The sequence below is a fragment of the Rhipicephalus microplus genome, chromosome 1 (assembly GCF_043290135.1).
Source record: "Rhipicephalus microplus isolate Deutch F79 chromosome 1, USDA_Rmic, whole genome shotgun sequence".
NCBI classification, from domain to species: domain Eukaryota; kingdom Metazoa; phylum Arthropoda; class Arachnida; order Ixodida; family Ixodidae; genus Rhipicephalus; species Rhipicephalus microplus.
In genome coordinates, this window is record NC_134700.1 from 200439846 (window position 1) to 200467806 (window position 27961).

Consider the following 27961-nt stretch of genomic DNA (forward strand, 5'->3'; position numbering starts at 1 on the left):
GGACTATCGCAACAGCAACACTGTCTTCATTCAACAAAATACTGAGTTGTCGGCTACCAACTTGGGCGAACGCCACCCACGTCGTCCCTGGCCTTGCGTCCTATACTGGCCGAAGCAACCGAACAGCGAGGGTCGTTGACCCCTAGTTATCACTCACCTTTTCAGGAGAACCATGATGTTGCCGCGATGGACAGGTGTTTTTGTAGTAAATTTCGCGCACATAAGCAAGCAAGACGGCAAAAAAAAAAAAAAAGAGCGTTTGGTCCGTACTACCAGAACTTTTTTTTTTTTCGTTTGCAGGAGTAATGACTGCAAATAACCATCGCACTGCCCTCTTTGCTCAGAAATTTCGAAGAACAAGCCCGAAATATGCCTTGTTTATATGCTGCTCGCACTTTGCCTTATTTTAATTTGTATTTTTCATTTTTTGTACAGGACAGTAGACGTCGCGGGTAAGAGCGTTCGATTATTTTTATTGTGCATGACCGTCAGCCAGTTGCTAAAGAAAAAACAACGTCTTTAACGCTATAAGTTTGCACGGACGTCAGCGATGTAGAGGAGGTGTTTATTTATATCCTTGACAAAGCTGACATTTGCTAAACCCTACTTATTAGCTTGATCATCTCCGAGATCAAAATCTAATGGCAAGGCGAGTCTCCTTCAGAGAATAAACGCCGCCTCGTTTCAGCGAGAAAAGCGAAACAATGACGTTTAGGCACGCATGCGACCAGACAGCGGGCTTACAGGTGCGAGGGAGCAAGAAGAAAACCGATATTGTGATAACAATGACAACAACAAAGCCGTAATGAGTGGACTCGGCTACTGGCAGCCGTGAAAATACACCCTTGGCCCGTATCCACAAAAATGTCTTACGCTAAAATTTTCCCAAAGATTCAGCCAATCGCAATGCGGGACATATCGGTAGCTTCGCCGGCAGAAATGGCTCTCATACGAAAGAGAACCTTTCTTGATTCGGGCCCTGATAGCGGCCCTTACAGCAAAAGGAGACGATGCTCATCAAGTCTGTCGTAATCCGTATTAGCAGCATAACCGGAAATGCGAAATTCCGCGATTGGCTCCACGTATATACTTCACTTGAGCGATGTTTATGTCACAACGCCCCGCAGCGAAACTGGCAAAAAGCCACAAAACGGGCAAACGCTCATTCTGTTCAAACCACCGTTTGGCTCACCGAGGCGGAAAACTAATTAATGAGAGAAAGCGAAAAGATAAGCAAAACGCGCAGAGGTAAGGAATTCCCCCAGTGGGACGAAATCGATTAGTTCCGTACCCGTTCCGCTCCGCCTTTGACGCCGCAGCCAAAGATAAGATTCGTCCTTGGCCCAGTGAGGGAAGCGGCGCGGAAAGCGCAATGTGAATGGCTTCGGCCACATGTCAGCTACTCTTAAAAAGCGAGAGAGATCGTGCGACGATATTCGCCATTGTGCGAATGACGCAACAGTGGTGAAAGCGAGACTACGAAGAAAGGTCGCCCCAAATACGCCGCAGAGTTGCTTGAACAAGAGTGTGCGTGTTTTGTTTGTTTTGTTTTTTCAAAGGACGACGAAACATTGACCGTCAATCGCGGATAATTACGTAATGAAACAACGAAGTTGTATGATTCGCGAGTGGTATCGCGGATGGTGCAGCGCTATGAGTTACGCACATTTCCCAAGAATGGGTATATGACGGGAGTGAGCCGAAATAAACAGGTTGCTACAGAACGATTTGCCTTACGAAACGCTCTTGAAAGATCGCAACGGAAGCTTTCACTTGTGTCTACGAATGACAGCATAAGGTGTAACCGTTCACGATAGAACCGATTCGTTTCGGCATTTCTCAAAGCCCAGTGGAGTATGAAGTTGCACTGGCCTGCTCTGCTCACGAGTGGTGGCCTAGCGGGAAAGCCGACAAACGCGCCAAACATCTGGCAATATAGTTTGCAGTTTTTGTTTTCTCGGTACACGTTGCCACTGCATGGCGTTTCGATATGGTCCTGCGAAATTGGCCCCTTAAACATGAGTATTCAAAGGAATACTGACACAAATATTGACACACCGTAAAGGGTACCTTTTTCGTTTTCGTGGTATGCGCTCCCCATACACCGGATGCCCCGCCACGGTGGTCTAGTGGTTAAGGTACTCGGCTGCTGACCCGCAGGTCGCGGGATCAAATCCCGGCTGCGGCGGCTGCATTTCCGATAGAGGCGGAATTGTTGTAGGCCCGTGTGCTCAGATTAGGGCGCACGTTAGAGAACCCCAGGTGGTCGACATTTCCGGAGCCCTCCACTACGGCGTCTCTCATAATCATATGGTGGCTTTGGGGCGTTAAACCCCACAAATCGATCAATCATACACCGGAGTGAGACAACATGCATAACATATTCAACTCTGATTTCAGTGTTTTCGTCGCTGAGCACTGGCAAGCCAGCTTCATCGCAATCGACATTGCCCCGTCGAATCAACGCAGTTCCACTGAGTACGCGAACTTTGCGTCCTGCGTGCAGCCTGAATTGCAGAAATCACAGCCTGGCTGACGGGACGACAATTCACTATAGTCGTTACTTCCATCTACCGCGAGCAGATGATGGGTCTGCCGCTCATAAGTGGCGAGTTCGTCTCCCCGTGACGTCACACTGGCATGGCAGGTCACCGAGAAACTGCCCCCTCAATATCGATTGAAAGCGAAAGTTTGCTTCTGTTTTTTTTTTTTTTAATGTAGCAGTATTCATTCCTATATATTGTCGCGAGAGCAAGGTTTCGCGGAGAACTGCGTTCTTTTACGGTTCACAAGCGGAGCAGTCAAGGTCGCCCCCGTTCGGGATTAGAAGGGGAAAGCTTACTCGGAAAAGCGTCTAGCAAGAGGCAGGTCAGGCGCCACTGTCTGAGTCTAAGCCATTGTTAACAGGCACGCGTGTCATTGAGAATGACATGGGGACGCGACCACTTAGCCTGACCGAGACATAGTGGCGGCAGGTAAACGAACATATTCTTCCCCGCTGTTGTTAGGATGTCGGGGCGCCTCGCTGTCGCATGTACACCTGGTAAACGCACGGAGCCCAATGGTGTACCCATCGCTCTTAAGGACGCTTCTAGGAAGCAACAGTTAATGAAAGAACTGACGGGGCTCGAGCGTGAGAACGGCCGCCGACGGAAGCCGGCCGATGGAGGCAGCACGAGTAATGCTGGGCAGCACGGCCTGGCATGGGAGAGAGTGTCCCGTGCGGAGAACCTATCCCTTTGCGTGTTTCATTTGGTAAGGAGGTTCTTACAAATGTAGTGCCTTTTATGAAAGTGTTTCTGTGATTGGTTGTGATGATGCGAGTCCCAACATGTGATTCGTTTTTGTGAAGACTCTTTGTTCGACGAAGGGTTAAAAAAAGGATGTTTGAATTTGAAAAGTGGGCGGAGTCGGGGGTAAACAGCGGATCTCACCAGCGGAGACCATGCCATGCAGGCCGAGGGGTATGCCACCATTTTCTGTTTTGTCTTTGTGACCTAGTGCATTTTGTAAACTGAAGTTGTGTAAGCCAAATAAACCCCCAATGAGTGCTCCCCGAAATCATCGTGTTGACGTCTCATCGATTGCCTCCGCGGAGTTTCACCCACACTTATTCGTCTCCCTGGTCGTCTGATGCGCCTAACTTTGAACAACCCCGACGTTTCGCTACAATATCAAAGCCCTATTTTTCGCATTCTCGAAATATTTAAAATTCGTGTCAGTACTCCTTCAAGCACCTCAGAGAACTCCTTCAATTTTTTTCGGACGAGTACACCGACTCCGCCCAAGTGTCCTTCAGTTTTAACTCGAGGACAACCGAACATATATACACAATCAAATTAAAAGCTGTCCCATTTGCGAATGGTTCTACATATCATTCTTAGCGACTGTCCCTAAAAAGAAAACAGGACAACACTCGTCGATCGCGCTCAACGACCGCAGTCATCAAACTGCAGTACTGCGTGCGCCGGAGGCATTTTACCTTGTACCCGTTAGACGGCGTTATACGCTCACGCAAACACTACCCCCCCCCCCCCCCCCCGCAAACGTCACACCGTCCTGCCGCCACATCACGCCGGCCTCATCCATTCGACCGCTTTCTTCCGCATTTCGAAGTGAAACAAACAAACGAAGACCCATTCGGCGCGGCACAGAGAGAAAGCGGCCCGTTAGCGCGGCGGCGTTGCCTTGAGCCTTGGTTTGATTGAAGCTCAGCTATCCGAGCACGGCAACAAACCTCCTTGGACGCGCCCCCGCGCAACTTGTCTCTCTTTTTTTCCCGGTGTGCAAGCAGAGGGAGCCATAATCGACGTTGAAGTGGGCCTGCTTCAACGTGAGGAAGGAAAAAAAGAGGCCTCTGCATCCTGGCTGGCTTGCGCGCTGCACGGAAACGGGGTTGCGTGCCCGACCGACACCCAACGAGGAAGCGTCACTCCGAGCAGGCCCTGTCGAGCGCTGGCAGCGCGTCAACAAAATCTCGCGAACCGAGCGGGACGTTTGTTGCTCGCAAGCTTGCTTGTTGTCCTCTGGCAAGCTTGCTTGTTGTTCCGTTCCGCAACAAGGACGCGGCCAAGTCCGCGACGGCCGGTGAACAACACCGACGCCGTCAAACTTGCTATGGCACTAAAATTCAGCTCTTATTTTCAACATCGCGGTACAACGTAGAGTGACCACGTGTGGGCAGCGGACAGAAATACTGAAATGCGCTTGAAAGCGACCACAAAGTGATTATGGAGGAGGCCGCCGGAATTTTAAACTATCAGGTCGAAATTTCCTAGTTATACATTGAAATTTCGGCCGTCTTTGAGCTGCACCTGCATCGGCATACGGGCCTCTTATCATTTTCGCCTCCACAGAAAATGTGCGGCCGGGATTCGACGTCGCGACCCTCGTTCGGGTAACCAGTCGAGCACCGCGACCACTGAACCATCGAGGTGGGGAAACATATCGCAGTACCACAAAATTCAAGATGAAGCGAAGAAAGAGATGAAAGAAATGCATGCGCCCGTTCTTCAGTGTTCAAGTTTTGTGCTAACACGACAAGTTTACCAAACAACCAACTCGCCAAGGAAGAAGTTGCCCCGAAGTATTTCTATGGCACGGTATACGAGCGTCTCAAGTCGGCCGCTTGCGTGTGATTTAAAGGGACGGCAGCGCGTATACCAACTGCACGGTAGGGAAAGATTCCGTCGCTCTCTCACGAGGAACGTCACGAATGTGTACGCGGGCTGTTATGCGAAACGCGGAGAGCGACACAAAACACCCTTCTGGAGAGTCGATTTTTCTCGTTTACAGTCCCAACACTGGCCCTCACCGTTGTTGCTTAGGTTACTGAGCCATATTTTAATCTTCGATCTCTCCCTACCATTCAGGAGGATAATTGACAGGGAAGGCCTGGGGCAGAAGGAAATAAAGCTGGCGATTTCCGAAATCGCTAGTACATTAAATCCAACACTCGATCGAGGTTGAGAGCGGCAAAGACAAATTGAGCTGAATTGATCGAGTATATCAGAGGGGGAGTGCCGACGGCACAAATGGACGCACGGGCAAACGACTCCGCAGCGGAGGAATGCGGATTCCTTCCGCTTACCTTCGGACGCTTCCCGGCTCGCAGGATTCGGAGTGGTGTACGTGGCGGCACCTTTGCAAACGTTAAATTGAATGTTGACCGCCAGAACACGCCTGAATAAATTCTCCAACGCGATCGCATCGTCACGGGGTGGTATCGTCAGTGCACCTCGAATTGGCGTCACAACCAAAACTCAACGACGTTCTTCGGGACAAGTTAGTGCAGCGGGTCGGTCCTCTCCGCCGAACTCAAACTGTGCGGACGATGACTGCAGTGACAATCAAGAGAGTTGATCGGACCCCGAACGAGGTACGTACACGCGCAGTTCGTAACGGATGGAATATCGACTTTTAAGAAATGCGAAGTTCATCGTTCTACAAAGGATACACTTAAAAGAAGTGTCTCGCTACCGTACAGTTTTCGAACGTTGCTTCATCGACACGCTCCCCCCACGGAAAGAGAGCGCAACTCGCAAGGCCTCGCGCTTGACCTTGAAGGTGAATGACACGCCGCCGAAATCGAGTTCGGCCTGCGCGTTAAAAGCAACATGAATTTTTAAAACAATTAAATTCACACACACACAAAAAACAAAGAGATAGTGAGACAAAACAATGACCAAGAGCAATGTCGCGTGAAACATTCCGAAGGCCTGCTGCCTGCCTTCACGACGAGCAAGTAAGTGCGCAACATGTCCGTGTCAAGCACGTTGAAGTGCGTACGGGTGTACACACAGCGGCACACGACGACTACAAACAAGAGTTTCGACGTAATACACAATGCACGGCGACAAACCGCGCAGACCCGCTTTGAGAGATAGAGAGACAATGGACGGCCGTGAAACGTCGCTACAGGAAAACAGCTCGCGAAACGGGAGCCGCAGAGACGGGACGTTACACGTAGATACCGTTATATTCATTTCGAGCCGGAGATGCAATACGAGCAGCGGTTCAAATAGCGCCCGCGAAAAGTCGAAACGGGAATGGCTCGCTGCAATCATTCCCGAGTAATGGTGAAATCCATCTTCCGAAAAAGGGTTACACGAAAGCATCCGCGACGAAAAACAACGTTCGCGTCGCATAAAGGTGCCAGAGAACAGCGAAAATTGCGTAACGATTCGATTCCAGTTACTCAAATCGGTTTTCGCGATTCGTCAAGTCGAGGGTCGGGTCGTCTTGACTTGCACAGCTGCCACACGTAATCGAAACGACGTAATTGGCTTCACGGTTAAGGCGCGCTGCTATAGCGGTGAATGACGTGAAAGGAATGTGATCTAAATGACATACATGATACATCCTTACGGCCATCGGCCACGATTTCAAGAGCGAAACTTTCAGGGTCAAAGACGACACGACCGAGCGCAAAGTTTCATGCGCGTGGTCATACAGTGAGCACATCTATGAAGACTAGGGTCTAAAACGTTAGAAATGATTATCCCCCAAAGACTAAAAGATATAAATATGAGTTATGGCAGTGAAAGCACATGTGAGGGTTGGAATATGTAGTGCCAGTTATCGATTTTGTTATCACACGTTTTGTGATCGACAGCCCAACGTCCCGGCGCCACAACTTCGTTTTCGTTTGAATTCATTCACGTCGACCTCCAACTGCCCGAGGAAGTGTCGGAATGCTCGCAACACGTAGCGCCTCGGAATATGGCTTCAACAACACCGGATCGCCAAGTGTGACTTACCAGCCGACGCTCGGAGCACGTGCGATGGTCCCCGGGGTTTGTAGTAAGCGTCGCAGCCAAAGGAGGGCCGTATCCTACCGTTGGCCACAGCACAGGCGCGGCGACTCCTATCACAGTTCCGAAAGTATTCCTCCTCCGCTGCGGAGCCGCCCACCGTACAGGGGAACACTCCGCCACAAGCACGGCGCAACCCGACCACGGCACGCACTAGCACCACCACTACGCCGTCACGCTCTCGAGTGCGAAGAACACGCTCGCTCCCCGGACATCCGTTGGCCACCAAGAACTTCCCCGAGGGGCGCCGATGAGCTGTCCCGTCTTCCCTCTCCGCTCGCCAAGGCCTCGCACCGTCGAGGAGGCCGTCGAGTCAGGCGCCGACGGCTCAATCCGACGAATTCCCCGAAAATGAAAAAAAAAAAAGAGGTTTCGATACACCCGTCACTCCCTCGCGTTCGGCAGACTCGCGCCCACTCGGCTTCGTCACAGCAGCGACACGTAAACAATCGAAGACGGGACTCCCGAGACGACGCGCTCCGTGCTGTTTTTGCCCCGACAGTCCCACCCAAGAATTCCACCAGGAATGCGGTGCCGTCACGTAAGTGGACCTCTCTCGCTCCCACACGGGGTGCAGTTCGGACCAGTCCCGTACGGCCGCTGTTCGACCTCTCGCGATCGCTGTGGGCCCCCCCAAACACCGCGTTCCTCTCCTTCCAGATTGCAAAATGGGGCTCACGGTTTGCTGCCGTTGGACGCTAACACTCGGTAACACACAACAATGCACATGCGCGGCCCGCAGCCGCCCGAAGGGTACGCACTCGGGACCAGAGTCGATGGAGCAGTGAGAGGCTGGCCGAACAAAGCACCACGGCGGCCGCTAGCAGGACCGCAGCAGCGACGACGGAGCAGTGGTGGCGTAACGTCCCGCAGACGCGCAGAAACACGCAGGTCGCCGTCGGGTGATGCAGATGACGCGTGCAGAAGAAATCCCCTCGCGACTGCTACTGCTGACGGCGACGTCACAACGTAACATAGCGGCGGCGGCGGCCGCAGGAAACGGACAACAACCAGAGCAGCGTCGGTCGCCGGCCCGACGACGCCAACACGGAGGGGAAGCCCGCCCCCTCTCTCTCTATCTACTTCCACTCTCGGTCGTCCCTTTCCGAGGGGCAACCCCCAAGTTCGCTTCCCTCCGGTGCCGTTTCGTTTCTTTTTCTCCTTATCTTTTCGCGCAACGCGGCCCCGCTCACAGTAAGTAAGAGGGAGAAAATTGCCCCCTCCGTTCGTCTCTCCCTCACGCGGCCCTTTAAGGCCCCCTCCCCACTGACAATCTCGGAGGGGCACCCTCGCCCCGCTGCTCGGACGAGGACGGGCACGCGTACATACATACACAAAGGGGCCCCCGCACGAACGCCCCAGGAAGCGCACGGCCGCCATCTCGCGAAAAATCCGGACGACGGGCATCGTGGCACATATGATGCGCTCCCAATGAGCATCCGTGACAAGGGAAAAATGAAAACAGTCAACGCTTTCGTCTCTACACCGACTCTCAAAGATCGCTGCTGCGCTCGCTTTCAGAGGACGCACGGATTCAGCGAGCTTTCCTGAAAAGCTCGCCGTCTTCAGTGGCACGCAACGACGACGACAAAGCAGCGGCCCCTTGAGCGGCACTTTTCCTTGAGAGCCACACCAAGTGAGCGAATCATTATGCGCGACAATACAAAGCGAAACATCGCGTTGCTTACACGTAACGACGTATCACAAGAGAATTGTTTAAAAACTGGAGGGTTTTAAGCGGGGACGGGATAAGAATGGCAATATGTTTTTCCCCGTTTGTTTTTGTCGGTACAAGCGCCTTCATTGAAAGGGGTACAATGAAGGGGGCTAGTGGGCATTTCATGTACATCAATGAGGTCAAAATGATATTATGGTATATGACCGCAAGATGCAACTGTTGCCACTCGGAGACATCGAAATCCGCACCGTTTCGGTCACGCGTAGGCAGCGGATCGGGTGGATATTGTAGTGATGTGATGTGTCGTCTTTGCTTGCGTAACCAAAACACACCGCTCTGCAACTAAAAAAAAAAAAAGCGATCACATTCGAGCCCAATTAAATGCGTAAGCGCACGTTACGGACACCACGTTTTCTTTCCGCAGACGTCCCACGAAATGCATCTTAAAATAGCGTCACTATAGAACAAGCCGCGTCGGAAACACCAAAGCGATCATTTCGCGTTTTCTACATGTACACTCCAGTCCTTCGCACGTCCCTCTCTCCTCAGAAAGGCTCGCTGCGTTCTACAATCTTTCGCCCCCAAAAGCACGTTCGTGATGAACCCCCTTCATTCGTACGAGGAAGGAAAGTACAACGCCGCCGCGTCACCTGACGTCACAACGCCTTTGTGAAACGGCGGGATGGTGACGCACCACACGGTTTCCGCTCGGGCAGATGCGGCTCGTTTGAGGAAAAGGCGTGCGTGCGACGACGCATCACACCGCGTCAGGTGGATCACGCCCTCTGGTCCGCGCCAGCGGACTACAACAAAAGCTTCTGCTCTTTGATGCAGGTCGCCTCTGTAGCTTCGGCGTCGGCTCATTTGCTAATATCCGACATCGACGACGGGAGGCCAAGGTCGGTCTCTGATGGCGGACGCTAAGGGAATGCGCAAATGAATTTCACTCGCGACTAATCGGCTTACGCGCGCGCATATCCAAACGAACTAATCCCTTACATATTTGCGTGCTTGTGGGCGGATCCGTTCTGTATACATAGAAATTCGTCGAGCAATGTGGGCCGACTTAGCGAAAACGCGTATTGTGCGGGGGCGTAGGCTGTCCCACGTGTGTTGTGGTCAGATGGTGCAGTCATTGCGTCTCATTCGCTCTTGCTTTCCTCTTTGTCGTAGCTCACGTTACTTTAAATAACGGAATTCCGGCGAACTTCAGAGCAGGTAGGTTTGTCCTCGGTAATCATAATCGGTAGTTAGCACCGCTTTTTTCCCCCCTTGTGCTTTAGAAGCAAGGAAGGGGATGTTACATTAATTTAAAACTGGAGGTTTTAGATTAATGTTACAAAACACGGAAAAGCTTAGGTGAAACGGTCAGGACCGACTATAAAACGCTCTAGATGAGGAGTGCTAATATAGACACAAAGAACACGACCACAATGTGGTCGAAAACGTTACACACACGTCGATCGAAATAAGTGAAATCCAACAGCTGAACTTAGAAAGCAGAACTATTCCGAGAAATCTGCATATTGTCACGACGTCAAAACAGAGGTCTTGCCGCAGAAATCGAGACACCAGAAGCAGGTAGATCTCTTAATTAGAACGCGCAAGCGAGTTCTTCTTTTTCGTCCATTTGGTAAACCTTCGTGGCACATGCACAACTGCCATCGCCTTTCTTGAGCAAGCACGTGACAATATTCGGCCGAACACACTGCGACTGCAAAGCACAGTTCGACGAAAATATACACTGCCCCGACGGTATACCAGGGAGAAATGCGTCGCGTAAATGCGGTTAATCGGGTTAAACCACCAGAGCTGTAGATAACGACACGTACGCAGTATACAGTCAGTTACAACCTACGAAGAGCTCCTCCAACACGCAAAGCGAGTTTGGGCAGATGCTGCACCATAGCGCCAGTATTAACCCTCTCACACCTCCAAGGGGGTCCCTCATTCCACGCGTGCCTCTGTGGCCAGTCCGTTATACTGCGAGCCTCAAATCCGTTATGCTCGCGTGTAAACAAGACGCGCCGTATAGAAATGTTGCCGGTTGTCAAAGCGAGACATAGCAGCAGCTGTACGCCTTAGTAAAAACTTGGCGTGGACAAAAAAATAACGGCTAGCAGATGTTACCTGCTGTTGCTGGCAAAAACAATTTTCTTATTTTTGTATTTTTTTTCATTGAGGCGTCTGATATGCCCCCGGCCATATCACCATCAATCTCTAATAAGGCGTGCATGGGTCACAAACACACGGATCATAATATTATTACAACTTTTTTTTTTTAGCTGGGAGGAACTTGCATGCATGGTCGAACACAGGCACACCTTCTCTCTCCCCATAAAAAAATAATAAATAAACATCCCGAGCCGCCAGCGTTCTACTAGAGCACGAGGCACATGGTGGCTTTGGTTACATATACTCGGCCAGATGCGTAAGGGCCCACGGAGTTTGGGAAACCGGCCGGCCACGCACAAAAAAAAAAAAGAAACAACGAGACGACGGTATAAGAAAGTGGGGGAAGGGCGTTGCCCCTCGCGCTAGACAAAAGGGACCCGCTCTCTTTTTTTTTTTCTTCTACGTCTCACCGCTTTCGGTCGATCCAGCCCCGGGAATGAAGCAAGGGGGCATTCGCAAGGGGCTCCGCATAGCAGAGCGGGGCGGCCTAGGACCGGGCCGGTAGGGCATTCCTCGTTGCGCTGCTCGGAAGAGAGAGGGAAGGGATCGAAGGACCGGTTATTCGGCCGATGATCGTCACCGCCGCAGCGATAGAGAAAAAAAACAAAAAGCCGCCCGGAAGGAGAAAGAAGAAGAGTCCCGCGCCGCCGGTAGTATAGCGCCAACTGTGAACGAGGAGGACGAAGAAGACGAGGACCGCTGAGGCGACAGAGACTGCGGCAGATGGGCGCCCAACATGTGTGCGCACTTTTTTCTTTCCAAACCCTCCTTTTCCGGAGGAGATGATGAATAGGGGAGATAAAAAAAAAAGGAGGAGGAAGGAGGGAGTTGCGGCGCATCGAGGCCGGCTGGACGGTCACGCCTCATAGGACGGGCTCCCGTAATAATGAGTCAGTAGCCCATTTTGGCAGTGTTTCGCATCGAGAGATGGCCAACGACGGACCACCGATTCGCGATGGGGGTCAAGATGCCGCAGGGTCACCTTCTCTCCCCGTCAAGAGTGTTGCTACGCGTGAGAGGCCATGCAGCATGGGTGTGTTCCATGTGGTTGCGTGGAGCAGATATGAAACGAAGCTCCTATAAGCGAACGTTCCCGAATTTCGCTCGTCGGGCCTTCTGCTGTTATGTTGTCTTGCCGACTAGTCTTAACGAGGACGCTACTCACATTGTAACGGGGCGGCTAAGATAAACGCCTCATCCCCATGTCCAGCGAATCGTATGCAGCGCCGATCTACGTTACGAAGACAGATACGCATGCTTGCTTGCTTTTATTGTTGGAGTCCGCATGTGGCCTATATGAAGAAGCGCCTGACCGATATTTCCCAATTGTTCATGTTCCTGGCAGGAAAGACGTCGTAGATGTCAGTAGACGCAATGATGGAACTCTACAAAGCCCTGATTCTGGGTTTCCTGAGATACCGCTTGCCCGTGCTGAGCAATACCTGCAAGACCAATGTTCGTGTTCTACAACAGGCAGTACAAGCCCAAGCACTGAGAGTGTGCCTTGGTCGGCCCAGATGTACGTCAACAGAGGCAACAATCGCAATTGCTGGTGACTATCCGACACAAATTCACATTGCTGTAGAAGTCTTGAGAACGCACATCAATTACTTTGCACGTGCTCCCTGTCATCACCTTTGTTGTGCCTCGCCCAAGTTCCACGTGGTCTTCGCGGCCTGCTGGCACCTGGCAGCTGTTGATGAGTCAACCCTGCACCGGGACGGCGAAGGACGCGGACAATCGGGAAAAACCACGTCGCCGGCTCCTCTTGACACAAAAGTCGTTGGCCAAGCTTTTGTCAGCCGCCGAGAGCAACACTCCGAAGCAGCGTCGACCCAGCAGCTGTACGGGGTATTCTGCCTTGCTTGAGTCAACCTGGCTGCATCAGGGAGCGACTTTGCGCATGGGATTCCACGTCATCTCACTGTGGTGCCACGCTGGCGCGTGGGGTCTCCCTCACCAAACAGCGAACTGGGCATGCCTTGCCCCCTTTCCTAGGTTCAGAGGGAGGCGGTGTTTGGCTTTCCCTCTTCGGGGCCGGAGAGGAAGACGACGATCTCATTGGAGTATCCTGCGCATAAATTATCTTTGCAAGGGATCTTGGGAAGGCGGACGATGTATAAAAACGCTAGCGCAGAGGCGCTCGTGGGTGATTCTCTTTTCATGTTGTACCACGCTACCATGTAAATACTGTATATAAACATTTTTTTCTCCTTCTCCGGCTTCTCTACTCGTCCTCTCCGGGGACTCGGATGGCCCGAGTCCGCACCACGCTACCCAAAGGCGCAACAGTGGCTGGCAGCTTATGGGATTCGCCTGCGTCGGCTGCATCGAAGTGGTGAGTGCCGCGTGTTTGCTCTTCTTTTCGCCAGACTCGTTAGCGCAGATGGTCGGTAACGTGGTAGGGTGATTTTGGTAAATTTTGATTCGCAGACCAAGAATTGGGTGGCTCGTGGGCAAAATTACCGTAGAAGAGAAACGGTGTGCATATCTAAGATGGAGAAGTTTAAGGTCCAAGAACTCCTCGAAATTTGTCAGGAGCTGAATATTTCGGTCGGCTCGGTTAAAAGAAAACAACAAATTTTGGAGCACTTGGGAAAAGAGGAAGTGAGTTTAGAAGAGGCCATTGAGGCCAGAGAAACCATTTTGGCAAAGAAAGAGGAGCGTGAGCGCTTAGCCCGTGAACAAAGAGAGGAGGAAATAAGGAGGGATCGCGAGGATAAAGAACATGAAATCCGTCTGAAAGAACTGGAGCTTCGTATGTCCGTGGGAAATCAAAATTCAGGGGGTGGAGAATCAAAGATAAAGGATCTAATCCACACCTTCAAGGCGGGTGACGACATTGCATTATACCTCGTGCATTTTGAGCGAGCATGCGAAAATGCAGGGTTTAGTAGGGAGACTTGGCCACAAAAACTGATATGCGTACTACCAGGCGAAGTGTCCGATGTTATCGCAAGAATGAATAAAGAGGACTCCGAGGTGTATGACAGGGTAAAGGCTGCATTGCTACGAAAATATCGCCTATCGACAGAGGCTTTCCGCCTGCGGTTCAGGCGCTCTAAGAGGGGCAACGAATCTCATTCAGACTATGCCTACCAAATTAGAGCCAACTTTGAAGAGTGGCTCAAAAGCGCGCAAGTCTATGGCAACCATGACAAGGTCATTGAGTTGATGGTACTTGATCAGTTTTACCGGGGAATTCCCGAGGAGGTAAGGCTTTGGGTGCAGGATAGGATGAAAGACGTAGACATGAACAGGGCAGCAGAACTCGCCGAAGATTACTGCTCACGCCGTAGTCTCCGCAATACACCACGAACTTCGGAAAAAAATGAAAAGGTAGAAAGCTGGTCGGGAAACCAGGGACGCAAGAGGTTTGCAAGAAATAACTGGAAACCCGAAAATTCCAAGTTATTAGACAATCAGCAGGGAAAGGACAGTGAGGGGACTAAGGCGGCACCTTCATCAGGTTCAAAGGCGCCTGGTGACATAGCGCATGCGTTAGAAGCGCGGAAGCCAGTTGTTTGCTACAGCTGCGGAGAAAAGGGCCACATGGCCAGGAGCTGTAAGAGGCACATGGCATTTGCCACAATTCAGGAGTCAGAGGATAGCTTAAAGCTGTTGAAGCCTTACATGAGGACACTCTCAGTGAACGGCCGAATGTGTAGGGTATTGAGGGACTCGGCGGCCACAATGGATGTAGCGCATCCAAGTTGCGTATCTTCCGAAGACTATATAGGAGAGTGTGCCTGGATTCGGCAAGTGGCAGAAAAGCAAAGCGTCTGCCTACCGATAGCGAGGGTTGTAATCGAGGGCCCTTTCGGCCAATTGTGTACGGAAGCAGCAATTTCAGCCAACCTTCCGGAGCACTTCCCTTACCTATTTTCAAATAAGTCTGAGGAAATGTTAAAAACACGTGGAGAATCATTTGCCACCGAAATAGCTTGCATGGCCCTTACCCGTTCGAAGGCGCGCGAGCTGACGCAACAGCTGAGCAGCTCACCCTCTGGGGAACAGACGTCCGAGGGCAGTGTAGGAAAACCTGAGGTAGTTGCGACGGAAAATGAGTCTGCCATGCGAGTTGTCGAGACGGAAACTGGGGCTATGGTCGGCAACAGCGAGGAAATATCTCTAACGCCCGAAAACGAGGACTTGGTGACAGGCTCGGTGTTAACACCCGCGTCCACCAGTTGGTGTCAGCTAGCCAGAACCGACCGTGCAACGCTAGTGGTCGATCAAAAGGCGGATCTCGCACTCTCTATGCTGCTAGATGCCATACATAAGGAAGGTAACTCTAGAAAGAACGTTTCGTTCTACACCCAAAACGAGGTGTTGCATCGCAGGTATGAGAACGCTAAAGGGCGGGTCTACAACCAAGTGGTAGTTCCACTAAAATACCGGCGGAACATTCTCGACCTGGCCCACAGCAACGCCTGGGCGGGCCACTTAGGTATAAAGAAAACGAAAGCTAAGCTGGCTCAGGAGTTCTACTGGCCCGGGTGCTGGAAGGATGTAGAGATGTTTGTCCGTGAATGCGACACTTGTCAGCGGATAGGAAAATCAACAGACAAATGGAAGGCACCAATGAAACTAGTGCCAATAATCACAGAACCCTTCCGTCGGCTCGTGATTGACATCGTGGGGCCTCTGCCTCCATCTAAATCAGGATATCGGTACGTCCTGACCGCGCTGTGCGTTGCCACCAAGTTCCCGGAGGCAATCGCACTGAAAGAGTTGAGTTCAGTATGCGTGGTGGACGCATTGTTGTCTATTTTTTCTCGGGTGGGTTTTCCCTCAGAGATACAGTGTGACAACGGAAGTGTGTTCACAAGCTGCCTTACGACTACATTCCTAGAACGCTGCGGGATAAAAATCGCGCATAGCTCTATTCACCATCCACAGTCGAACCCTGTGGAACGCATGCACTCGGTCATGAAACGCGTTTTGCGAGCTTTGTGCTTTGAGCATAAAAGTAACTGGGAGGGGTGTATACCAGCTGCGATGTTTTCTCTGAGGTCGGCCCCACACGAGAGTACGGGTTTTAGTCCGGCTGAACTTGTCTACGGCAGGAACTTGAGAGGTCCGCTGCACTTGATACGAGAGTCATGGACTGGATATGGGGAGGACCCTAATGTGGTTTCCTATGTACTGGATTTATTGGGGCGACTGGGGACTACACGCGAAGTGGTGGAGAGCAACATGCGCGCAGCACAGGCGCTTTCCAAGGCCCGTTACGATAAGTCAGCTCGAAAGCGAGTCTTTAGAGTGGGCGATGAGGTGATGCTGTTGTGCCCTTCAAGAAAAAACAAGCTGGACGTACAATGGGAGGGACCAGCGACAGTGTTGTCAGTGCTTTCAGACACCAACTACGAGGTAAAGTGGGGCCGGAAATGCCCCAAAGTGTATCACAGTAACCTAATGAAACCCTACATGCGACGAAAAGCAGTAGTAAACCTTGCACTCAATGTTCCTGAGGATGAGGGCGCGGAAATCCTTTGTCTTTCCGATGGCACGGTCAGCAGCACATTGTCAGATAGGGTAGACACAGGGAACACCCTAAGTAAGGCTCAAGAGGAAGATTTAGAGCTTTTAGTACAGGAATTCGCTACCGTTTTCTCCGAGAAGCCAGGCAAAACGGATGTGATTAAGCACGACATTGAGCTGACGGTTAACAAGCCGATCAGCTGTAAGCCGTATCGGGTGTCACCTAGACAGAGAGAGATACTAGAGGCCGAAATTCGCCGCATGATCGACCTAGGTGTTATCATCGAAGCAGACAGTGATTTCACCTCGCCTTTGATTTTGGTTGAGATTCCGGGCCGTGATCCAAGGCCATGCGTGGACTATCGCCGCCTGAACTCTGTAACAATCGACCAGACTTACCCTATTCCTAACATTGAAGAGAGGGTAGAGACAGTGTCTAAGGCAAAATACATTTCTACGTTAGACCTTGTTAGGGGGTATTGGCAGGTCCCTTTGACAGAGCGCGCGAGTCGATACGCTGCTTTTATCTCACCCCTGGGCACTTTTCGTCCTTTGATGATGAGCTTTGGGCTCAAGAACGCGCCGTATTGTTTCAGCCGCCTGATGGATAAGGTTCTCCACGGGCTCGAGAAATTTGCGCTGCCTTACCTAGACGATGTGGCGATATTTTCGGACAAATGGGAAGACCATGTTGAACACCTTCGGATGGTTTTGGAACGGATCAAAAATGCAGGTCTTACGGTAAAGAGAGAGAAATGTCATTTGGGCTGTGCTGAAGTAAGCTATTTAGGGCACATTGTAGGAAATGGGCGTCGTCGACCGTCCGAACTCAAGGTAGCCGCGGTGGTCGGTTATCGTCGTCCCAGCACTAAGACCGAGATGAGAGCATTCCTCGGCCTCACAGGTTACTATCAGCATTACGTCCCGAATTACTCCGAGATTGCCAGCCCTTTGACAGATAGTTTACGCAAGACCGAACCTGTGAACATTCAATGGGACTCTAAAAAGGAAGACGCTTTTCAGAAGCTGAAGCACGCATTGAGTGAGAAACCCGTCTTGAGGGCACCGGATTTTGCAAAACCTTTCACTATTCAGTGTGATGCAAGCGAACGCGGTTTAGGAGCAGTGCTATGTCAGACGGACCAGAGTGGAGAGGAGCGGCCGGTTTTGTATTTGAGTCGCAAATTGAGCAGCAGGGAAGAGGCTTATAGCACTTTGGAAAAAGAATGTGCTTGCATTGTTTGGGCCGTACAAAAACTAGGCTGCTATGTTGCTGGCTCTAAGTTTATTATAGAAACTGATCACTCTCCACTAACCTGGTTACACCAAATGTCACCTAAGAATGGTCGTTTGCTCAGATGGAGCATAGCACTGCAGCAGCACAATTTCGAGGTGCGCTACAAGAGAGGTGGCCTTCATACAAATGCAGACGCCCTAAGTCGAGCGTTTTGACTCGTCAAAAGACGCGGAAGGTTTGTTTGATTTTTTTGTTTACCTTTACCTAGTTTATGTGTACTCTTTTTTTTTCTTTCAATGTGTTACAGTGAGGGCATAGAGAAATTTTTTACTGACTCCCTCGTTGTCCCGAGCTCTACAGTTTGCTTGTTTAGCTTGATTATAATGTTATCTCGATTCCAAATGGAATTACGTATGAAAGAGTTACTGGACACTTGTCCCGATTGGTATGCACATTGTTTCCTTGAGCTTAAGTTATTAAGATAAGATGTTTGCTTTGTAAAATCTGAGGCCTGGCGATGAGAGTGGCGTGCACGCGGTGCTTGTCGCATTGTGTGTGGCTGACAAAGGTCGTTTCTTGGAGCTTGTCACCCACTTTTCACCGAAGCGGGGCGCAGAGGCCAGCTCTTGGAGCATTCCAGTTTGACCAGGCCCTTCGAGAAAGCAAGAGCCTTGCCGGAACGTCGCCGACATCGACCCGGCCGAGCTGCATGGAACAACTCGACCTCCCGATGTATCATCTGGCGGCGGGGGTGCTGTTGTGCCTCGCCCAAGTTCCACGTGGTCTTCGCGGCCTGCTGGCACCTGGCAGCTGTTGATGAGTCAACCCTGCACCGGGACGGCGAAGGACGCGGACAATCGGGAAAAACCACGTCGCCGGCTCCTCTTGACACAAAAGTCGTTGGCCAAGCTTTTGTCAGCCGCCGAGAGCAACACTCCGAAGCAGCGTCGACCCAGCAGCTGTACGGGGTATTCTGCCTTGCTTGAGTCAACCTGGCTGCATCAGGGAGCGACTTTGCGCATGGGATTCCACGTCATCTCACTGTGGTGCCACGCTGGCGCGTGGGGTCTCCCTCACCAAACAGCGAACTGGGCATGCCTTGCCCCCTTTCCTAGGTTCAGAGGGAGGCGGTGTTTGGCTTTCCCTCTTCGGGGCCGGAGAGGAAGACGACGATCTCATTGGAGTATCCTGCGCATAAATTATCTTTGCAAGGGATCTTGGGAAGGCGGACGATGTATAAAAACGCTAGCGCAGAGGCGCTCGTGGGTGATTCTCTTTTCATGTTGTACCACGCTACCATGTAAATACTGTATATAAACATTTTTTTCTCCTTCTCCGGCTTCTCTACTCGTCCTCTCCGGGGACTCGGATGGCCCGAGTCCGCACCACGCTACCCAAAGGCGCAACACCTTGCACTGTTGCCTTCAGAGAGGCGCCAAGCATCGTTCGCTAAAATGATTGTGAAGTACAACGAGAAACTTCACTCGGGCTTCACTCCAGCATCTAAACCATCGATACCTCCTTGGTGTCTTATTCGACCCACAGTGAATCTTAGCGTACCAGGGATCCGGAGGAAATCTGAGCTTTCATCGCCCGCGCTGAAACAATGTGTCTCTTCTTTTGCACGAGAAATATTCAGACAGTGTACATATATATACCGATGGCTCCACGAACCGCCGGTGTTCCTCAGGTGCAGTAGTTGTCCCAGCAAGAGGTGTTATCATCAGCTTTAGGACTGACCACTCCACGGCATCTACAGCAGCGGAACTAGCTGCTTTGCGCGCTGCACTTTGTGTGGTCAACCGGGAACCACCGCAATAATGGTCGATTTTCAGCGACTGTAGGGCTGCCCTACAATCTGTGCTCACAGCACTGCGTCGCAGGCCATACGAACAGCTTGTTTTCGAAATTCGATGCCTTCTCCACACTTGACACGAGAAAGGGCATCATGTGACGTTTCAGTGGCTGCCAAGTCACTGCGGCGTCATAGGAAACGAACATGCCGATGCTGCCGCGCGGGCAGCTCTTGAAGGAGCACGAGAAGAAGCCATACTACTTTCGCGGACCGATGCAGCCAGTAATCTTCGACGACTTGCGCGTGAAGTCACGTTTTCACTATGGTTTCCACCAAGAAACGAGACGAATCGTCAACACCACCTGTCCTCTTTGATGGCTCTCCGCATGCCCACTGGGCTCGACTTAAGAGAAGCCACCCTTCTTCATCGCTTATGGCTAGGAGTGGCATTTACAAAATCTTATTCCTTTGTCATAGGAATGGCCGACAACGCTCTCTGCGATGCCTGTCATTGCGAAAAGACGCTACACCACATCCTGTGCGACTGTCCGTTGTATGATATCCAGAGACAGTTACTGGCGTCCGTTCTTGCGCGCATCGACAACAGCCAAATGTCTGTGGACACTATTCTTTCGAGTGCCCGAGAGAGGCCATTGCAACAAAAGGCTACAAAAACACTGTTGAAATTCCTACGCGACACAGACTCGAACAAGCGGCTGTAACAGCAATGTCACACACCGCTAAAGACAAAACTGGACTGTGACTGAGTGTGCGCGCGTGTGCTGCCGAATGTGCTGTGTTTATCTCTCCTCTCTGCTCTCTATTTTTCATCTCCCCCATCCCCTTCCCATGCGCACGGTAGCAGACCAGCTGCCTATAGGCTGGTTAACCTCCCTGCCGTTCTTTTCCTCCTATTTTCCTTCTTGCTTGTTTTTACGAACTCCCACAATGAAGCAACAAACGATGTCTGCCTATACTTTCGCTACAACTAACATTGGGCCTTGGAGCACATTAACTTTACCATAAAGCGATGCTTCCAGTACTCGAAGTTTGGCGCGCGCCTTCTCGGTTTCGTTCAGTTTCGCAGCAGCCATCCTCATCACGCACGATTTAAACATGTGCTGTGCATATGCATGTATAACTTTCTCGGCGTGGTGTGCATTAATTTTCACCCAAAAAGAAACAACGCGGCGTCATATTTTTTTGGTTCGAGTACGGTCGGCACGGCTAAGCGCTGTGTGAAGCGTTGTTCGCGAATGCGTAGCAGAAAACGCCAGGCCTGCGCGGAAGGCGCAGCACAGTCACAGCGAAAGCTAGAAGAGCGGCCTTTCGGAGCCTCTTCTAAACACTCTTTGGGTCAATGCTGCAAGCACACTTGCTTCATACCCACTACGGTATTAATAATGATTTTTTTTTGTAATAGGCCGCCATTTGCTATGATATTTTTCGTCATTCTTCTGATAAGCGTGGTATCATCGCTAAACTATTGCGAGGAATTTTGTGCCAATAGTTCATGCGGTGGCTGACAACGATGAAGAATTATGGCTGAAGTAGGTATGCGCCACAGTTAATGGGGGAACAAGAACAAGTTTTTGTAATAGGTTGAGGCATTGGACGACTCACTCGTTACACTATTCGCATTGTGCGACGACTGCTTGTCGTTTCGCTGTTTTAAAACGCTTTATAAGTCGTATTAACGCGATTTCTTTCCCGACATTGGGCCTGCCTAAGGCCAGTTTGCCAACAAGTCGCAAGCAAGGGCATGGCTCAGTGGCAGAATACTGGCTTGGCACCCAGCGGACCCGGGCTCGAGCCCCACTGCGTCATTGGTACTAAGCTTTTCTGTAATTTCGTGCGATGTGGTTACGGACACCGGCGTCGGCGGACAACTATACGGCGCTGCGCGATACCCGAGTAGTGATCTCATAACAGCTTTCACCGTAAAAAGATGCACATGACGTGCTGTTAACATGCGCACCTGGAAGGGGTAGAAGGGGGGAGGGGGTGGCTGATTACCTTGGGAATTGTTAGATTTTCAGGTATCTTTCTATGCAGTAGCAACAAGCTACACAGCTGGGCGCATTCAGGTCCTAGCCTTCAGGATTGCTATTAAATTTCGTACGTTACGCACTGCGACTATACTCTGCTGTCATTCCACAACAGTGAAAGAAAGGCTGCCAGTGCTGGACAACCCCCCCCCCCCCCATCTTGCCGATGCACTCCCCTATAAAAAAGTTCTGCGGGCGCCGTTAAAATTTCTCACACTTTCACCACAAAAGAGCGCTAGACGGAAGCCGGGTCATTTGATAACTCGCTTCTTTCACGTTCCTCCTAAAGCGAGAGAATAAGAGACCCCTCAACAAATAAAAAAAGAACGAGCCAATACACTGATCCTGAAAAAACCGAGTTCAACTTTCTTCGACAGGGAAACGCGACTGACACACTAAACGCACGGCAGGCGGAACAGAGGAGGCTATATTTTTGCCGGACCCCCTGCACGACCTTTCACAACATCTCAAAAGTTCACGCATGCCGGTGGTCACGGTGGATTCGGCGGCAAGAAAGCGGCGCGCACCTCCGGTCTTGACCGCCGCACCCGTCGGTTGACGCGGCCGAACACGCTCGCCTCATGGCGCGCCTATATGAAGAGTTGGGGGGGGGGGGGGGGGGGCCTGTGATCTGCGCTTTACTCATCGACGCGCAACGGATCTGTGCTTTCCTCCGCAACTGGTTTTTCCGTCCGCGCGCGCGTGCGTGCAGCGACGCGCACGTATACGTACACGAAGAGCAACCAGGCATCTGATATGCATATATCCTTAGGCGGCACGCCCACCTCGGCACACGATTGAAGGGAAGAAGATTGATTGATATGTGGGGCTTAACGTCCCAAAACCACCTTATGATTATGAGAGACGCCGTAGTGGAGGGCTCCGGAAGAAGGGAACAAGAATCGCGGCCAATCAATTCATGCTGAAGTGAAGGGCCCCCAACAGGACCCGATTGTGGGCAACACGTGGTCCGCCTACTACAAGGAGAGCAGCCTCGTTTCACAGTTACCTCAGCCTTCAACAGACCCAGAAGTAGGTCGCCCGTGTCCCTGCACTCGAAGCGAAATACAGTTAACACTTCGTCAATGATTACGCTCGCGAAGAAGGAATTGCGGGGCCGACATGATATTGCAGATTTTCCCTGGTCTTTGATCGCTCGCGAAGCATCCTTTGTTGTAGCGGAATAGCAGGGAGGCAGACTTTTTCTAGTGAGACGACGACAGAGAAAAAACACATCCTTTCAGTTTGAACGCATCACGAAGACTGGTTTATTCGTTCGCTATGTACCGCTGTCGTAGAGAGGGGAAGAAAAAAAAAGGAAAAGCAAACAGAGAAGCACAAGTATTGTCAAAGAGTTTCCTCCGCACCCCGCACGTGCGACGGTCTTCAAGGACAGATGGACAAAACGCCTTCCGCGTGTTCGAGAAGGGTCATTGTGGCCCTCACCCCCTTTTCCCTTCACGGCTAGGCTTGTAGGTAAAAACAGATGTCAAGGACGCCCTTCGCTCCTTTCGCATTGCCCGTCACGCGAACCACCCGAAAACGAGTCCCTCCGAGTTGCCCCTCCTCCCCCTCTTCGCCGCGGAGTCTTTCAAGTAACGCTCCCCCGCAGCGGGGGCTGCTTCCCAGTATGCGACAAATACAACAACCTCCCCCGGATGAGCGAACTCTTGAGCTCATTGTCGGTCGACTTCTAGCGGATAAAGCAGCTGTATTGGTCGTTTCACCACCGTTCCCCCGCTTAGTTTCAAACTGCAGGCCCGCACCCTGCCGTCCCTGCCCTTGAACGTTTCCTTGATTCTGGCGATCTTCCACATGTGTCGTTTGAGATGATCTTCCTTTAAAAGAACTAAATCGTCTATCTTTAGGTCACTCGATGTCGTTGGCCGGGACAGATGCGCCGATCGAAGCTCCAATAAGTACTCTCTCCGCCACCGTCTCCAGAATCCTTCAGCCATGGCAGACCGGTACTTCCAGCGTCGTGAGATATGCGCGTCACCGCCCGGAATTTCGGCTGGCAGGTGGTGTGGAGGAAGGGTTGTCAGCTTTCTTCCGACGAGGAAGTGCGCCGGCGACAGTGGTTCTGGCTCTTGAGCATCATCGTAGGTGAAAGTCAATGGGCGTGAGTTTATTACGGCCTCGACTTCGTACAAGACAGTTGTGAGTTCTTCAAAGCTTAAACTGCTCCGACCTAACACCTTGCGCAACGCTACCTTCACCGATCGCACCAACCGTTCCCAGAATCCGCCCCACCAAGCTGCCCTTTCAACAATAAACTTCCACCTGATCTGGTTTCCGGCGAAGTATGACTGCATTTCCTCTGATTTTAGTAGCGTGAACATTGCATTCAGATCTTTTGCTGCTCTCTTGAAGGTTAGCGCGTTGTCCGAATAAATAGTCGAGCAGATTCCCCTGCGAGCCACGAAGCGCTTGAAAGCCAGGAGAAAGGCTGTAGTCGACATGTCGCTAACGAGCTCAAGATGGACGGCACGTGTCACAGCGCAGGTTAAAATTGCGATGTAACATTTTCGGGCACCGCGCGACTCTTGACAAATCAAAGGTCCTGCGAAATCGATGCCGACAGTGTCGAACGGATTTCCTTCTGTTACTCTGTCAGCTGGAAGTGGTGCCACTGGTTCCGTGGCTTGAGGGCAACTTTGTTTGCGACAGATGAGGCACTGCTTGATAACCTTTTTTACGGCCTGGCGCCCTCGGATGATCCAATACGACTCTCGCAATGACGCCAAGGTGTCGCGCACCCCTGAGTGTAGCATTCTCACGTGCTCTTTCCTTATGAGCAGTAGCGTGAAGGGATGAGTGCTAGGTAGAATGATGGGATGTTTAGTCTCTTCGTGGTTGTCGGTGAATTGCAAGCGTCCACCAACTCGCATGAGACCTTCCCCGTCAAGGTACGGACTGAGTGGCAGAACAGGAGAGCCTTTGTGCAGTGGTCTTTGGGCTTTCAAGTTGGAAATGTCGTCACTGAATGCTTCTCCTTGAGTTGTTGCCAACCAGTACCTCTCAGCATCGATCACCTCTTCAGCTCGTAGCGGACCACCTTTCCTTTCTTTCCCGTGGCGGCAATTGTTGACAAAGCGGCGGACCCACGCAGTTAAGCGCACGACTCTGCTGCATGAGCTGAACTCCTCTACTTTCAGCACTGCCTCGAACGGCGATGATATTACGGGCATCACCGTCACTTTTCGCTCTTCCAGGTGACATTCTACTGCCCCTGGGCTCTGCTCACCGGTCGTTGGCCAATGCGTCTTATCCTTGTGAAGCCAGTGTGGTCCTCTCCACCACAATTCGCTTTCTAACAAGGCTGATGGGAGGATACCGCGAGTGATTAGGTCAGCGGGGTTGTCCAGTCCTGGGCAGTGCCTCCAATCCTCGGGATCAGTCAGCGCCTGAACCTCTGATACTCGGTTTGCCACGAAGGGCTTCCATCTGGCAGCGTTTCCTTTAATCCAGTGCATAGCCACTGTGGAATCGGTCCAAAGGATGGCAGCAGCATTCTGGAGGTTCAAGGCCTTGGCAACGTAGCGGCACAGTCGAGCACCAATGAGGGCCCCCATCAGCTCTAGTCGGGGTAACGAGAGGCGCTTCAAAGGGGCAACTCTTGATTTGGCCATAATTAGGCTTATATTGATTATTCCTTGAGCAGACTTGCATGCAACGTATCCGACAGCACCGTAGGCCTTTGGGCTGGCATCGCAGAAAATGTGCAACACCTTCTCTGTCTTTTCATCTCGGAAATCCCTTGCGATGATCCTCGGAATGGACACCGCCTTGATGCATTGAAGCTCTTCACACCAGCACTTCCACTCCGCTTGCATCAATTCTGGCAAGGGGTCGTCCCAACCCGCTCCCAACTCCCACAACCTTTGGAACATTGTCTTTACGTACAGTGTTGTAGGAGCGATAAACCCAAAGGGGTCGAAAATTCTGGCTGAGACTTGCAATACGAATCTCTTGCTGTCGGCTCTTGTGGTGAGGAATTCAAGAAGTGAGGTCAGATTGTACTCGAAGTTATCTGTATGAGCATTCCAACCTACTCCCAATACCTTGGTGGCTGCAGGAAGTTCGGCATTTGCATTCCTCTTCGCCACGTTCCCATCCTCTATGAAGTTGACTAAATCGTGGTCGTTAGACATCCACTTGTGGAGCCGCATTCCTGCTTGAGATAATATATCGCTTGATTCCTGGCATAGCACTTTACCCTGTTCGAGGGTGTCGACCCCTGTCACAAGGTCGTCAACATAGAGATGGCTGCGCAGGATGTTCGCAGTCTCAGCATACTGCTCTGGGAGTCCTTCAAGATGGTGTCGTAATGTTGCGGCTAATAGGAATGGGCTGGATGTAACACCGAACGGAACGCGCGTCATCCGGTAGGCCGCCACCGCTGGAAGTTCTTCACCTTTCTTCGGAGTGGCAGCATACCAGAGAAACCGCACAGCGTTCCGGTCACCCTCTGACAGAGATATTTGAAGGAATGCCTTTTCAATATCCGCGACGATGCCGATGTTGTAAGTGCGGAAGTTGATCAACAAATCAATGAGCTCTGGATTAAGTTTTGGACCACTTTCCAAAACATCATTCAGTGAGAGGCGATCTTTGGCACTTGATGATGCGTCGAACACCACCCTCACTTTTGTTGTCAGGCTTTCTTGTCGAACAACTGCTTGATGTGGCATGTAATACACCGGACCTTCCGAAGCGCTGCAATGCTTGTTGGCTGGCTCTGCATAGCCCTTTTCGATGTATTCTCGGATGCAGGCGTCATATTCCACGATCAAGGAATCTCCCTTCAAAAGGCGCGTCGTGTTGGCTCTAAGACGCTTCGCGGCGCACTCGTAGTTGTCGTCGAGCTCATCAACCATAGGCTTCCAGGGGAAAGACACTGTGTACCGCCCATGCTCAAATTTGACGGTTTCTTTGTAGTGCTGTTGGATTGCGTCTTGGTGGCGAGCTGGTTCGTGTTCCTTGATACCAATGTGTTCGAGCTCCCAGAATGACCTCAACTGTGCTGATATTTCTTTGTTAGTTTGTTCGCTCACTGCTACTCGCATTACGCCAGCAACAGAGGGACAGACTCCTGGTGACCTTTTTGCGCCTACCTGGCCCTGGACTGTCCACCCAAATGCAGTTTCCACTGCCATCAGCTTGGAGGTTAGGCGCTTAGTGGATCCCGTGACAATTTCCCAATAATGATCAGCGCCGATCAGAAGATCAATGTTTTCACTTCCGTCACCCTGCGCGACGTCCGCGACTGGCAAGCCAAATTTCGAAAGTTCCAGAAGAACTGACCCTAAAGGCGCAGCCATTATATCTGCGCAGATGCAGGGAACTTCGAGGGCCTCCACTCGCGCCCTTTTCCCGTCGTACTGGCTTTGCAGCCACAGCTCGACCAGACGCGCTTTAGTGCGGGTTATAGCGGACTTGTCGCCGAAGGCATAGATTTTAAGTTCCTCTTCCCCAAGCACGTTCAACTGCAGTCTTTCAGACAACTTGCGATGGATGAACGTCCTTTGACTGCCACCATCTAGGAGAAGCCTGACAAGCGTACTTTTGTGCGGTCCCACTGTCCAAGCTCGTGCTGTTTGCAGAAGAAACTGATGCCCCTCCATGCACATAAATTTCTCCTCTGAGCCTAGAGAAGACTTTAGCACTGTGGCTTGTCCTGTCGCTGGTGGAGAGGATGCATTCTGTACACCACTGCCACGGTATTCTCTGAAATCAGGATCACACATAGCCGTGAGGTGTTTTCCGCTACAGTTGGCACACCTGAGCCATTTGGCCTTACGGCACTCTCTTGACGTGTGCCCCTTTACTGTGCAGCGGAAACATCTATTCTCACGCTTCAGCATTTCTCTTTTATCAGCTGCCGACATCTCTGCATCGCAGTCACCGCTTTCGTGGCACCCTGACGAACAAAACAGACACCCTTTTCTCTCCTTGGTCATGGTATGCAGTGCAGCGGCTGAAGACATTCTCGCCGCTTTAAAGGTGCTGTTACGGTTTTCGACAGACGATTCTACACACATGCCCCTTGGTGTTTCGGCCCGCTGTATAATCTCCCGTGCCTCTACCTCGACTCTCAAAAAATGCGCAAATGCCTCCAGTTCACTGCCTCCTGTAGTAGCGCCCTTTCGTCGACAGTATTCGAGATGAAGGTCCGCAGGCACCGCCTTCTTTACTACTGTCAGGAGCAGAGCTCCGTACGTGCTGACA

At 51.4% G+C, this 27961-nt stretch overlaps 1 protein-coding gene across 4 annotated transcripts in view; it reads right to left on the reverse strand.

The window, feature by feature from the left end:
* The window catches only part of Utx (Utx histone demethylase), a 150548-nt gene that overhangs the window by 68685 nt on the left and 53902 nt on the right, over positions 1 to 27961 (reverse strand). Inside the window, exon 1 of one of the 4 annotated variants that reach the window (XM_037412573.2) lies at positions 7260 to 7403. The exons of the other annotated variants lie outside the window; for them this stretch is intronic. The gene's annotated coding sequence lies outside the window, so the exon portion shown is untranslated. Of the gene's footprint in view, positions 1 to 7259; positions 7404 to 27961 lie in introns of those variants that run through there. 4 annotated transcript variants of the gene reach the window in all.